Source organism: Ischnura elegans, chromosome 8 (assembly GCF_921293095.1).
Source record: "Ischnura elegans chromosome 8, ioIscEleg1.1, whole genome shotgun sequence".
Classification (NCBI taxonomy): domain Eukaryota; kingdom Metazoa; phylum Arthropoda; class Insecta; order Odonata; family Coenagrionidae; genus Ischnura; species Ischnura elegans.
Window position 1 is genome coordinate 96952854 of NC_060253.1, and position 11156 is coordinate 96964009.

Here is an 11156-nt window from a genome sequence, read left to right on the forward strand (position 1 = left end):
TTGTCTGATACCGAAATCGAGAAAGGCACCATGTGTGCTTGAAACCAAGTGTCTTGTGGCCCTTTCATTTGAGTTTAATGTGGATGGGTAATATTTTGTGAAACTGGAGTAACTCAAGATGAGAGTGTCTGTGAGGGCATTCTGGATGCCCTTGGGGAAGGGGTGTAGGGTATGGGCTGAGTAGCTCATACTCATGCTGTGAATTGTGGAGGGAGGGGGCAGGGTGGGTAATTGGACGATGATTGCTTCTGGTGCTCGGAAATCCATTGCCTGAAAAGAGAGTACTATAATTAGGAGTATGGAAATGCAATGAAGATCTGACTGTGCATGGTTAATCGGGAAAGGTGAAAATTAAACACTATCTGGTTGCTTTGAGGCGATTCATCCTGAACGAAAGATTAATTGATTCGCTGTTTAACCTCTGTAATTAATATGACGAAAAACACTGCGCCACACCCACCACCCGGCCCAGTCGGGTGTGGCCGTAGAAACCGCGGCTTTTTCACGGAACGGCGTCGTTGGTCGTGCTGTGGGGCGTGTACCATATCATACCTAGCTGCGCTGCTGCTCCCTGCGTCTCGGATGGAAGGCCGAGTTTTCGTTTCCCTCGACTCCTGGAACGGCCCCGTCGCGTCGCACCAGTCGCCTTGCATTCAGCGCTGAACCCGGGTAGACACTTCTCCCCCTTTGTGCCCCTCTCCTCCTTTTATCCACCTTCTCACTGTCATTGGCGGTCTGGGGTGATTGGGGGCCCTCGGTTGGGGCTCATGACGGGGCCCTCCTCATCGGTGGATTCGGGGGTCATCCCCCGAAAAATTTTCGGAAATTGCATGCCCGGAAATGGATTTTACGCTGTGCTGGTTGTTAAAAACTAGTTAAAAGTTAATAAAAATAGCTATTTCGTTCGAAAAATACTATGAAAAGTGAGAATTTAACAGCTTAATAATATTGTATGATGTTTTTACTATTATTCATTGAATTTGCTCCCTGACATCGCACTGTAATGAAAAAAAACCTCGAAATTGACCTTTTGAAATAACCCTTACAAGAAAGTATCAGGTTCTCTTTTATCATCTGACACCTTTATTTTATTTTATTTTTCATACAATCTTTGTATCTTACGCTGAGTATGTTGCAAACAAAGCAACAAATGAAATCGCGGAATTTTATAGTTGCAAAAAACTGGCTCTAGCAATCCGAGTCTTTCTTTCCACCTTTCATATACGCTTCACGATAGACGCGAGTGTTGTGAGGCCCCCCTAAGCTCGGGACCCTCGGCGATTGCCAACCAGCCGACCTGGCCAGACCGCCCCTGCACCTCCTCCAGCCCCTTTCCCATTTGTCCATATTATGTCGCTCTCCGTCAAGCTTCGATAAAGTCCTATGGAATGGGTCTCTAGACGTAACCGAGGTTGAAAGGTTAACAAATGCGCGAGATACAGGGGAGAGCGGGGTATAGCGTACACTTAAGCATCATTATTTAATACCTTTCAATCGAAAACTTCAATGAAAGACGCAATCATATTATTTTAAAGGAAATTGGATTTCCCACAAAATCTTTGCTTCATATTTGGAAAATTAAAGAGTGTCACACCCATTTTACAAAAACCCTTACACTGCGCGGTAGGTATTGTTCCGCGCGAGTGCCGCGGCACTACAGTTCACCAGTTAGAACCCATTATGAACGATATTCCAAAGGCTGTGAGGGAATTAACCAAGATGGAAAATGTAGTTTAAATTTTTATTCTATCATCGAAATAAGTAAAACATAGCATATCAGCTTACATTAAAATAAAAATAATACCAAATCCCCTATCTTAGTTGAAATAAAAGCAAGCCAACATAAAACTTAAAGTAAAAAATCCTTTTCTATTTATCATCATTGTATGAAAATCCACAATTAGTACAGGAAAACTGAGTGCACGACGGATGAAGGTTCGGATTAACGAGATGTTCTGACTACCGTGTGTTCGGGCTATCGAGGCTCGCATGTCCTTGGGAGGCCTTCATAATTCACATTAACATTCTTAAACTATATAAAAATTTTAATGTTCAAGTTGTTGAGAAAAGTTAAAATACTACATGGGGAATTATCGTTCAACACGGGGCAATACCGTACACGTTGCGCCTTGTACGGTATTGCCCCATTCATGGTGTACAGAATTTCCCCGAAATTACATGACGCAGCATTTTCAACTCTAACCTAACCCCAACCCTAACCTTTATAAATAAGAAAAAACAGAAGACTTGTGTTTAGCATTAAAAATAGCCCATGATATGGGATATTCAAAACCATTAGTAATACACAAAACCACTAAATAGTCACTGATAACATGTTTCGCTTCCCTCAGTTCGAGTTAGTCTTTAAAATTATAAGAAAAGATGACAAAACAGAAAAAAAAACTTTCGCCACATACACGTGCGTAAAGGCAGAAGCTCCCAGATTGTCTCTATCGGTTTCGCTTTCCTTCCACAACGCAGTAGCCCTTCGGAGAGCTCACTACGTACTCCAGCGGATCTACAACTACGGTATTTTCCCGCCGTTCGGTACTACACAAGTCTCCCCTACATTTGTATGCTTACATACACAGGGAAATCATAATGTTTGATTTTCGTAATTTTTACACTTCGCACATCCCGTTGGCCATATATGAGCGGAATTTCCTCTCTGCAGCGTATTCAAGAATCGCAAGAAATATTTTTCAAAAAGTACGTAGCTCGAATTGTACGTATAATAATGGTGTCGGACGCCCGTTAAAATACCCGGAAATCCTTTCGGTTGAAATTTATTTTTCGCCTTATTTTCCTCATTTTTTCCAGACGTCTGCAGCTAAGAATGGTAGAAAAAATTGAACTTAAGTCTTTCATAAATCCGATGAATAAATAAACATACCGATCGCGTGCGTAAATACGGCTTTATAGGCCGTCGGCTAGAGGCACGCAAGGAAAAACGGGAATGAACCTATGTCGAATTTCTTCGAGGGGAAGGAAGGGGGAACATCGGAAAAGTCGATATTTTCTTAAGAAGCACATCCGGTCGGTAGCACTTTAGCGAAATTCTTATCGGTGGCGGAGTCAAAAGTCATCGGGAAATATTTACATATTTTGATCACACGTGTTGCATACACGCGTTGGATGTTTTGGTTGGAGCGTCGAAGTTAAGCTTTTTAAACTTATTTATCAAGACTGTGTATGTTTATTGGGATGAAAACCACGCCAATTGAAGCGCCAATCGTTCATCTATCCGAGGAGGCAGCATGAGTAAAGTGTCGGAGGCTGTCGACCTCATTTCTGAATATTTTTCGGGGAATATGAGGAGAAACGGTTTTTGGAATTTTTCTCCGAATCATTTTCATTTACCCAACGCCGTGAAAAATGTCTGCTCTCCAGCTTGGGAACTCTTATCCATCATGGTGTCAGTCAGTCATGCTAGGGGTTTTACAAGTTATAGACCGTATAGCTACAAAGCGACTACTTAGAGTAAACGGGTGACCTACGGCGACCTAGACGCAAGGGTGAGCAGCAGATCGCTCGCGCCCCTTGCCCCCTCGCCGGGAGTGGATGGAAATACATTCTTAATCCGTCTTTCATGGAGGATTATATTTTATTAACTAATATGCAATAGCTGTAAAATCTAGGATTCTAATCCACTCTAGGAATCTAAAACCACTAGGATTATTGACGTGAAATTTTTTATTTTTATTATTTCAAATTTTTATATAATCTATTTTTACAACTAATCAAGTTACTTTTAAAATTCCAAAAATAATAAAATTGAAAAACATATAAAAAATCGAAAATATTGAAATGTTAATATTGGATTTCATTAAAGCGGTCTCTAAAACATATATATATGAATATTTTAGGGTAGTTAGTAAAAGTTTTTGACTTTTGACCGTCTTAAGTGGGGTTTGGCCCCACTGTGCGCCGTCCGGACATGCGCAGAGCGACGAGTGTGTTGGCATCGCAGCGCCGGCCGGCGCGGCGGGCGTATAATCTGGCGCCTGCTTGGTGTTGCCATAGAATAGGGACCTACGGAATCAGAATGGTCACTGTTCTGGGTGTAGTCATACGATTTTAATTTTAAATTACTGGTAGGTATTGCTAAAGAAAATAAATTATCCCATTATGCTTCCGTTTTCGGGTGTTCGAATTCCGGAACACATAAAATCCAACCAGTTAAAGGCCGTATTGACGCAGGAAAACTATTCTCGAGTATTGGCCACAGTTCTGTTATGATTATGAATTTCAACAACCTTTGGGAAACTAATATTATAATATTTAGGGCTTGACAATGTAGTCCTAACTTCCCAATGATTAGAAATGCGGTACCTATTCTTCAGATAAATTTATCAAAAGACCTGCAGTATTGGAAAAAATCAGGTAACATTCCCCACTGATTTATAATTTAGGAAATAGGTGCGTGCGTGATAGGGTGAAGGATTGAACATGATTTACCCCGTAAAACGTGACTTTAAATAGAGGCATTCAATGAATGTCAAGAAGTTCCGCGTGCAATGCACCTTTTGTGTACAGGTTCATCATTTTTCTAGCCGTCCTTGTCCTATAACGTAGTTCATGTTCACCTAATTCCTCAGCGGCAGAGCGGTAGCTGTTTGGCGGAAAATGTCCACTTGTGTCTGATTTAAGTGGCTTCGAAGAGTTTATATGAGTGCGGAGATCCTTGCAGCTCCCATCTGTGACTTAGAGTCGTCTTCTTTTACGATCTAGAATTTATTTTCTATTTTATCATGGCAATGATTTCGAGGACACGGTTATTCCAAGTGCGACCCGTTGGCGTTTCGTGTGTTTACCACATATGAATCTTAGACTCAAGGAGATGGTCCGTGGCTTCTTTTGTTTGCTTGAATGCCTTTGCTGACCTTAAATTCGTCCCTCAGCTGAATCAGCATTAGTGGACCACGGCTTCTATCTCCCTTGAGTCGTCCTAATAGTAACGGCAAGACTCTAGGAAAGAACAGAGTGAAATGAGTTCAGACATCATTTTCGAGGAGTTAACTGTGCGTACTTGCCGATTAAGAAGTTTCTTAAAGCTGTGTGCAAATTCAAGAAGACAATTTTGAATTCATCAACAGTGCTCCTTTTTGTTTTCATTGAAAGTGTAGTTTAATAGGGAAAAATTGTCCCAATTCTGTGTCCAGGCACCTTATTCTTCTTGGTCGTATTTTTCGTTGGCCTATTTTGTGTCACCCCTTGTTTATTAAGTAAACCCAATCATAAGAGTCCTTTTCTTTTTTAAAGGCTACAAGTATTAGTACCTCCTCACTTAGGGAAAAAGTAGGTTCTATTCTGTGGTGAACTTGAAACCGTATCTAAACTAATTAAACTATACAAAGTGGAACTGAAACAAGAACTTCTAGTTATATACAGCAGAAGAAATTTTTTAAAGGCAACCGGTTCATTGCGGCTTCTTAATTTTATTTATGACAACAACCTAAAAGTTATCCCAGAATGAGTTAAACTACTCCAGATCATCGGCACCATACAAATGACAACAGCAGAAAGTGAAAGATATTTTTCAACAATGAAGCGAATAAAGGCATTTACTAGAAGCACGATAAAAGTAGATAGACTTAGTGCCCTTGCCATGCGTTCAATCGAAAAAAATTGTTGCCCGGCGCTGATTTCAACGAACGTGTAATTAATCACTTTGCTGGACAAAGGGAAAGAAGGATGGACTTCTGTTACAAGCAATATAGCTAAAGGCAGGTAAGGAGTCAAATGCTTGGGGGGCGCACTCCACCGAGGGGTCATAAATTTTTAATATTTTGTGTATTTTAGTGAGTTTTTAAGTCAATATAGGTATTAAATTTTGTGATACCATATGTTCCGTTTTTTTCGACAAAAATATCTAGTCTTCCTGATAAAGCTTGATTAATAAATACTAAATGCAGTAGACTCTCGGTCGTACGGATCAGCTTAGTCCGGACTCTCGATTGTACTGATCAATGATCTTGAAGAATAAAAATATATTTGCTGTGATAATTTACCAATGCAAACGAAAATACGTAACTTTGCGTTTTAGCGCCTATATTTTTCGCGCGGATATGCCCGCAATAGACTTTTTCGTTTTTGCAATCATAATGGGTTTTTTGTCAAATCTATACAATATTTGCAATGATTTAGGTAGCAATGACACTTGTAACACCTGAGGAGGGAGGGGAGTGTCAATGACCTCCACTTGGCAAGAAACACTTCTAGAATGCGCGCGCTTTATTATTGCAGATGTAACCTTCGATTGCTGTGTTGTCGTTGTTTCTTGAATACAGTATTATTTCAAATCAATAATTAAACATTTCTCACACATGTTTAACAAAATCTGAAATACTCTACTTACCTGCCTTAAGTTTAATTGCTTGTAGCAGAAGTCCATCTCAGTACACCAGAAGTCCATAGAAGATATGCGAAGAAAATGTTCATAACAGCTTTGAAATAGGGATAAAAATAAATATTAATCTCCATACCATCGACAGAAAAATGAATTGCAAAAGAAAAGTTAATTGTTAATGGTCGCATGGAAGCAACTTTCGTAGCAGCTTCGGTATTTCCAAGTCATAATCACATCACTGGCCGATAATCCTAAGACTGGTTTGACACAGATCTCAACTTAATTCTTTCGTCAGCTAATATTTTGACAACTACGTATATCTTATATTTCACGTCCTTCTTAATCTGTTCCACATAGTCTATTCGTGGTTTACCTTTTCCATTCCTGCCATCCAGTTGTACCTCGACTCCATCAGGCATTGATGTCTCATGACAGTGGCGTAACTATGGGGGGGGGGGGGGGGGGGGGGGAGTTAGGGGATAGATCATCCTCCAAAGCCTCAGAGAAATATAAAAATATTTAAAACTCATGGACATCCAATTACTCTCGTCGGGATTGAAAGACGAAGGATTAATAAAGGCAAGACACAGACGAAAATATATTTTATTTGAGTAATTAATTTACATGGATTGATTTCAATTTTATTTGGGTTGAACAATTGTTCCACCGTTTCTTCAGCGCATTCCATGCCGAACCCAGGAGGCCGCGCTTTCGGCTCGTTATCCTGTTTAACGTGGGGATTCCCCTTCCGGTCCCCTTCGGTTCCGGTCAGGCCTATACCACGCACCCCCGAGGTCAGAGTAGGGCCGTGACCTTCCTCTGGCCCCGTTCATTCTCACTCACTCCACAGCTTGCTGACTGAGGTACCCACGGCCTCCTTTAACAGTAGTATTAAAGAAGGTCATGAAGGAACCACTCGTGGAAGATGTCATCCATTGAGAAGTCACCTCCAGCCATCAGGCTGCGCTCGAAAGACCCATGGCCCCTCTCAACCAGCGGCTGAAAGTGGTGATAGGACCCCGAGCCCTCACCGCTGCCATCGTGGGGGACAGGTAGAAGCTCCTCCTCTCCTTCGTCTTCTATGTCCCCCAGATAGCCTCCCTCTGAGATTTCGCTGGACGCATCCAGCGAAATCTCGGAGGGATCATCTCCCTCCACAACTCCCTCCATCACTGCTTCAGCCAGGACCGTCACCTCCTCCTCCGTCTCCTCCTCCTCCTGGCGTCGGCAGCAGCAAAGAACGCAGCCCATTATATCTCTTAGCTATGGCTTAAAGAAAACAAGTCCACAACTAAGCAGCTATTAAGGCCAAATGAGGAACCCGAGAAGTGGTCTCCATGGAACTTCCATTGTTGCTCAGCGCCAGAGCCTTGAACATCTCATCCATGGTAACGAATGAAGGGTACTTGAAATCAATTGTTGCCTCCGACGTGATTGAGATTTTAGGGTAATCATAAAGTTTAAAAGAGACATGGTATAAAAAATAATTAATCCTTTGAATCAAAAATTATTTCGATTTCAAATTGAAATTCCTCGTTTTTATTGATTTTTTAAATTTATTCTCATGTGAGAAATCAGAAGCTGGTTCAATTTAACTTTGAATAAAGTTATATCAATTATAGTTGCTAGCGGAGGAAATTAACCATAAAAAGTGGTTTGATTACTCACATATTATGTTTTTAATTGTAGCGAGGTGGAAATTGCCATTACCTCGCAAAACAAAAAGTTGTAATACCTACTACGACATTGAAGTGCAGTAGTCCATACGTCCTTCCCCAACCTGATTATTTCATATTGGAACAAGCAGAGCTGCTTCCGCATAGATATTGGATTTCCCCCAGTGACGCACTGACATCATTGTAAGCTTGGGACACTGCTCAATATAGGGCCTACCCACTATCTGAAATTTATCCCATTCACTTTTTGAATACAGAGAAAACTGGGAAAATAATTTGGAAGCATGAACTGGAGGTGCGACCTGGGGAAGTTCCGCCGTGCTATAAGTTCTATTATCATTATATTTGAATTTAGAGCATTAAATATATAGGTAATTAGAGGCAGTTCAAGGACCGGATAGTAATTAAAGGTGAATTTTTGAGAAATAAAGAAAATAATAATGGTCACTCGGAGGGTAGAATCGGTAGAAGGTAGGTTTCGACAATTTCTGGTGAACTTATTTGGAGCTTACAGTTGCAAAAAATATGTCCTCTAGTAAATGGGGAGGAGCTTCATGTGTTTTTGGAAATCTCATTTTTGCAAAAATTGGTCATCGTCTGTTTCTTGCACTCAGGTTTTCAGATCGTGGTCAAGTCCTAAGCAGTCATTTCATGCAGTTAATTTATTGCATGACGATGACTAATTTTTGCAAAAATGAGATATCCAAAAACACATGAAGCTCCTCCCCATTGACACATATCTCAACTTAATTCTCTCGTCAACTAATATTTTGACAACTACGTATATCTTCTATGGACTTCTGGTGTACTGAGATGGACTTCTGCTACAAGCAATTAAACTTAAGGCAGGTAAGTAGAGTATTTCAGATTTTGTTAAACATGTGTGAGAAATGTTTAATTATTGATTTGAAATAATACTGTATTCAAGAAACAACGACAACACAGCAATCGAAGGTTACATCTGCAATAATAAAGCGCGCGCATTCTAGAAGTGTTTCTTGCCAAGTGGAGGTCATTGACACTCCCCTCCCTCCTCAGGTGTTACAAGTGTCATTGCTACCTAAATCATTGCAAATATTGTATAGATTTGACAAAAAACCCATTATGATTGCAAAAACGAAAAAGTCTATTGCGGGCATATCCGCGCGAAAAATATAGGCGCTAAAACGCAAAGTTACGTATTTTCGTTTGCATTGGTAAATTATCACAGCAAATATATTTTTATTCTTCAAGATCATTGATCAGTACAATCGAGAGTCCGGACTAAGCTGATCCGTATGACCGAGAGTCTACTGCATTTAGTATTTATTAATCAAGCTTTATCAGGAAGACTAGATATTTTTGTCGAAAAAAACGGAACATATGGTATCACAAAATTTAATACCTATATTGACTTAAAAACTCACTAAAATACACAAAATATTAAAAATTTATGACCCCTCGGTGGAGTGCGCCCCCCAAGCATTTGACTCACGAGCCGCCCTTGCATTGAAGCCGGCAATATTAGACGAGTCGGGAAAATGACATATGCCATATTTGATTGTCATAGACGAGGAAATGAACGATATTTAACAGGGATGGAAATCGAAACTAAATGAAAGTCAAAAATATTAAAATCTCAATTGTTTCGTTCCTGGGAGTGAAATGTAGAAATGAAACTAAAAAGAATAAAACCCCGAGAGCTATACTCAGGAGTCGAAACGAAATCGGAGTCAATACTACTTCGGGTCGAAACTGAACTAAAAATCTGGTACGAAACGAAACGCAGATAATATTTCGCACCGGAGGAACCACGTAATTTCCCTTCGAACAGTTTAGTTTCGACCCACACACCGAGTACGATGTACAGTTGAATGAAGTGAAGGATCGGCCTACCGCCATAAGATGCAAGGGGTACTAATATTTTTACCACCAACAGGACAACGGTGAACGCAAACTGGCCATTCGATATTTATGATCAATGTTTTAACCTCTCTACAAGTATGCCAAACGTAATGGGTCGAAACTATTCCCTCTCATCCCCCTCCACTCAACTTCTGGGATCGAAACTGAACTATGAGCAGCGGAGTACGATTAATTTAGTTTCATTCCTGGGAGTGACGCGTCGTCCCTGGTCGAAACTAAACTCGTTGGTGATTTTAATTTCGTGCGGTAACGAAACTAAAACTGATAGTTAGACGCATAGAGACGAGGGTATACAACTATTTGGAGGAATATCAATTCGGATTCAGGAAGGAAAAGTCCACCCAAGATGCGATATCGATGTTGAGGACCACAGTAGTGGAGCCCATAATATAATGGAGACGTGCATGCTTGTTTCGTGAATTTTTGAAAAATGCATTCGACAGAGAGGACTGCATGATTCCCATGGGCATTTTTATGACATTAAGTGTGTATTAATAGGTGGCTCATTCTTAATGCACATAATACTGAACACGGCTAAAACCACAAGCTTTTTCGTAGAGCGTTCGAATAAATGGTTTAGAAGCTTTTTTTTTGCGTGATGAATTGATATCGAATGTGGCAGAATCGGAATATGCATGGAATTCAAAACTATGACAGCTATTAAAAGGAGCAGTGGTGCAGCGAGGGGTGGGATTTGAGGGATAAAACCACCCCTTAGAGCTCAATATTTGAGTTTAATCCATTTTACTTAATTGGGGTAAGATTACTTATATAGAATAGTGTTAGGATTAATCAAATATCCCTCAGAAAGCCGTAAAACCCTCCATTTTGGACCATTAATCTTAAAATTTTTCTGGAGGAGGGCCCCCGCTTACCCTGGCGGGTATGCAATACCCCACACACCCCTAAGTATTAGTTGCGCCTAAAACCCCCCCTAACCTTAATTCGTAGCTGCGCCCTTGAATAGGAGAAATTGTTAACCCATTATAACCAAATATCGCTCCTAAGCAACATCAAAAATGCATAAATTTTCTTCTCAATTTAGGAAATATCTAATCTACGCATTATTTTGTGGCGTAAATTGTAATGAAAAAATATTTAGCTTCCACGATAATTATGATTGAGTGCAAAATTTTCAAGTTTTCAAAATGAAAAATCTTGAAATTAGATTTCTTCCTGAAGCAGCTGTGGGTTAGAGAGGGTTAATGAAACAGGCGGTGAATGTG